The sequence below is a fragment of the Bos indicus x Bos taurus genome, unplaced genomic scaffold (genome assembly GCF_003369695.1).
Source record: "Bos indicus x Bos taurus breed Angus x Brahman F1 hybrid unplaced genomic scaffold, Bos_hybrid_MaternalHap_v2.0 tig00004679_arrow_arrow_obj, whole genome shotgun sequence".
Taxonomy (NCBI): Eukaryota; Metazoa; Chordata; class Mammalia; order Artiodactyla; family Bovidae; genus Bos; species Bos indicus x Bos taurus.
Genome location: NW_020867834.1, coordinates 1 through 4,258, shown reverse-complemented (window position 1 = coordinate 4,258; position 4,258 = coordinate 1). Strand labels below are relative to the sequence as shown.

The 4,258-nt window shown below is 63.1% G+C and overlaps 1 pseudogene; it reads right to left on the bottom strand.

Moving 5' to 3' along the window:
• Positions 1 to 2,865: 2,865 nt before the first annotated feature.
• LOC113889205 lies at positions 2,866 to 4,084 on the bottom strand (annotated as a pseudogene).
• Positions 4,085 to 4,258: the final 174 nt, after the last annotated feature.

Below are 4,258 nucleotides of genomic sequence, written 5' to 3'. Positions count from 1 at the left end.
GGTGGGTGCCCCTCTGTCCCGCCGCAGGGAGGAAGGAGACCGCGGCCGACACCAAGAGCATCACTGGGAAGGCTGCCCGGCACCAGCTCGCAGGCCCTGGGGGCCAAGGGGCGCCAACTGCTGGCACCCACCATGAAGCAGAGCAGCCTGTCCCTGCACTTGAAGGGCCAGACTGATGACGTGCGGCCGCCCGGACCGCTGGCCTGCAAGCGGCCGCCCAGCCCCACCCTCCAGCACACCGCCAGCGAGGACAGCCTATCCAGCAGCACAGGCGAGGCGCCATCCCGGGCAGTCGAGCGTCATGGCGATGGCCCTTGTCCCCGCTGCAAGGCCAGAATAAAAGCCCAAGAAAGAAACAAGAGGAGTCCCTGGAGGCAAAGAGGAAGCGGAAGGTCCAGGCCTTTGAAGTCACAGGACAAGGGGTGAGCCTAGAGGGACAGGAGCTGGGGGTGTCTGGGCCCCTTCCTTGCCGGGTTCTGAAGGCTGGACTCCTCCAGAGGCCCCAGGGTACCACTAGCTGTGCACCACTCTCCATGGAGTGTCCCCCAACTGAACCCAACATTCTCCTTGTATCAGATCCCCATGCAGCTCCCAGCTCATCTGGCTCTCCAGCCAACGCAGCTGTCCCGCCCCAAGATGCACGTTGCTGGACCCCGTCCTGTGGAGAATACACCGAAGAACAGAGGATGCCAGTGGTTGGACACCTGACCCCTACCATCAGGACCCCTGGGAAAGACCACACTGCCTATGGCCAAGGTCAAACTCCCTCCGTGCCAGAGCCTTGGGTGAGTCCAGCAAGTGTCGGGGGGCGGGGATAGCAATGGGGAGAGGGGAGCCCTTGGCCAGGCCAGGGAGGAGACTGGTTGAACCTCCCTGCCCCTATGGCTGCCCTTGCTGGAAACTGGGTTCCTGAAGACTATTAGTGGGACTGGCCTCTGGGGGGAGGTACCCGTAGGGAGTTCAGAGCCACTGTGGGGTGACGAGAGGGGCATGGAGAGGCATGCCTTAAAGCAGAGCTCCTGGCCCTTCCGTTGCAGGCCCCGAGGACACCTCCCCTGTCGCTGCTCCCTCCAACCCAGGGGATGTTTCCGAACGGGTTGCTCAGATGCCCGCCTGCCCTATGGCACAAGCACCCAAGGCAAAAATGGACGATTGGGCACAACTGAGGGGCCCTGCCTGGAACCGGCCCTCCTGCCCCGCCAAGGCTTGATGGGGTGTGGCAGTAATGGGAGACGGAGGCGGGGCATTGATGGGGATGACCCGGCGTCAGGAGCTCGGGATCTCAGAAGGCTGGGGCCCCTGGGACCCAGGAACCATGGGGGTGCCTGCCCCCACACTTCCGTGCCTTCAGTGCCAACGGGAAGGGAACTGAGCCCAGGAGGCATGGCCTGGATGGCAGGGCTCCCTGGCTTCCCAGCCCTGGATCCCAGGGCTCCCTGGGCACAGACTCCTGTTGCCAAAACTCTTCTCTAAGATCTGCAACCAGATTGGCCTGAGGAATGTGGGGCGGGGGTGGAGCAAGGAGGGACTGTTCATGGGATTAGGGCTCCTGGGCCCACATCTGGGACAAGGGCATGCTGGATGGCTGGGGAAGGGCCGCCGGGCATTTCCCTTACTGTGGCTGGGGGCTGGAAAGGAATCTAGCTTTGTTACTCAGCAGTCGTTTCCACCTTCCCCCTGCCCCAGAACTGCTTTTAACAATAAAAATCCCATTTGAGTTTTGTTGGTTGTTCCGGAAACTAGACCTTGTCTGAAAGGTGGGGTGGTCCTGACAGACTGGGCTTCCCTTCCCCGGGTCGTGCTAATGGTAAAGAACCTGCCTGCAATGCAGGAGATGCAAGAGATGTGGGTTCAATCCCTGGGTCAGGAAGATCCCCTGGAGGAAGAAATGGCAACCCACTCCAGATTCTTGCCTGAGGAATCCCATGGGTAGAGGACTGGCGGGCTCCAGTCCACGGGCTGCAAAGAGCCGGACACGGCTGAGCGACCGAGCACATCACTGATTAAGATTCAACCCAAGTCCCCTCTTCCCACCACACCCTCTTCTCCTGGCTGGTTGTAGAGCACCAGTCAACAGACTCCTGGGGGAAAGCGTTTTTCCTCCGGACTCTGAGGTCTCTGCCCAGACCCCCTCCCAGGAGAGGTCAGAGACTTAGGGTTGTGCTTACCCCTCCCACCCCAGGAAGCCAGGGCTCAGAAACTGCTCAACTGAGCCCCTCAGTTTCAGGTGAGAAAGCACCCCCAAGGTGCACCTGACCATCTCGATGCTTTTACCTGCCCTGTCCCCTGTGGGGACGGGGCCCTTGGGGAAAAGGTAATGAACAATGGGGAGTCCCTGACCTGTGGAGCCCTCCTTGGACTGTTTTTGCCCCCAGAACTGGGTGGTTTAATCACCCCCTTGCCGCTCCGAGCGCTGGTTTATTCTACCAAGAGCTCTGGCTTCCCACGTAGTGCTGGTGATAAACAATCCACTTGCCAATGCAGGAGACGCAAGAGACATGGGTTCGATTCCTGGGTTGGGAAGATTCCCCTGCAGATTGCCCTCCAGTTATTCTTGCCTGAAAAGTTCCACGGGCAGAGGAGCCTGCCAGGCTACATACAGTACACGAGGTGGCAAAGACTGAAACACCGCTGAGCACACACATACACAGCACCAGGAACCTTCCTTTCAGGTCAGTGAGAAAGCAGCTGCTGAAACCAGGCATCTGGTCTACCACCCACCACCTGGCTTCTATCCACCCAGCTCTCAGGCTGCTAGGGCCTGGTCCCCCAGCGGGCCAGGACAGACACCTCCACTGGCCATGCCAATCCCGGTCCCTCTGCACCATCTCTACTGGGCCTTTATTTTCCTGATCCAGAGCCTCAGGGATGCTCAGCTTCCCACCCTGGCCCGCCTGGCTACTTGGGGGTCCGGATGAGGGTGTGATAGACGGGCTTGACAATGAGGTGGAGATGCAGGGCATTCTCCACCAGGTACTCGGAGTTGCGCCGCTGCAGGTCGGCGTGCGCCAGGAAGTCACCGGCCTCCTCGCTGCTCTGGTGGAAGCTGTAGGCGTGGCGGACCAGCAGGCGGCCGTGGTGGCGCGCCCCCACCAGCACGGTCTTCTGGAAGCTCACGCCCGCCGCGTCGCCGCCGCTGCTGGCCGGCGTGACCACCAGCCGGGGCGGCCGTCCTCGGGGCGTGCGAGGGGCAGCGCTGTGCCCGTGGCGTCCGCGTAGACAGGTCGCAGGCTTACCGGCAGCCAGCGTGGCGAGAAGAGCACGTTCCAGGTGACCCGGCGGCCCGAGTCGTGGCCGCTTGGGCCCAGCTGCGTCTGGAAGCTGGTGCTGCGATCGTCGCGGGCCGGGTTGTTGATGACCCACGGGGCGCCGCAGGCGGCGCGAGGTAGTTGGGGCAGGATGGCGCACCGTTGACGTCGAAAAACTTGGCGTAGTGCAGCGGCGGGCGGCGTGGAACTGGTAGGCCTGAAGGAGCAGGTCGGCCACCGCCGGGCCGTGGCGCGCCAGGGCGGCCGAGCGCGCCTGAAGCTGAAACAGCTGCGCCGCAGGGATCATGGGGTAACGGATGGCGCGCAGCGCGCGCTCGGCCACAGCCGGCGGCGGCCGCGCGCGGCCAGCCACGCCTCCAGGCTGCCTGGAAGAGCTCCAGCTCGTCCTGCAGCACGAGGTCCGAGCGCGGAAGCAGCTGCGCCAGCAGCTCAGGGCTCACGGCGCCCCACTCGGCGCTCCCCGCCACGGCCGACAGGTTCCAGGCCAGGAACTGCAGGCAGCTCTGGCGCAGGGCCTCGTCCCGGTGCTCACCGCGTAGTGGTACCAGCCCACCGCCGGGCCGCGCCGCCCGCCAGGTGCGCGCGCATATAGTCGGCCACGCCCCGCTGCAAGGAGGCCACGGCGGTGTACTTGGTGGCCAGCTGGTGCAGGGGGATGGCCTGTGCCAGCAGCACGGTTCCAGCTCTCCGCAGTAGAGGTACCTGCCAGAGAGGTACAGAGATGGAGCGCGGTCAGGGAGGCCAGCGGTTACCCTATCCAGCGCTGCCTCGGAGTCCCGAGGGGATACCAGGCCTTGGGCAGACAGTATCGTCATTAAGGAGCCAACAGAAGGACCTTCCCGCGCGCATCCTACTTCACCGCCTCTTCTTTCCGGTTTCTCGTGGACGTGGAAATAAGCAAGCATTATGGAGCACAGGTGGCTCAGTGGTGAAGCATCCGCCTGCCAATTCAGGAGACGCAGGTTCTGTCCCTGGGTCAGGAAGATCCC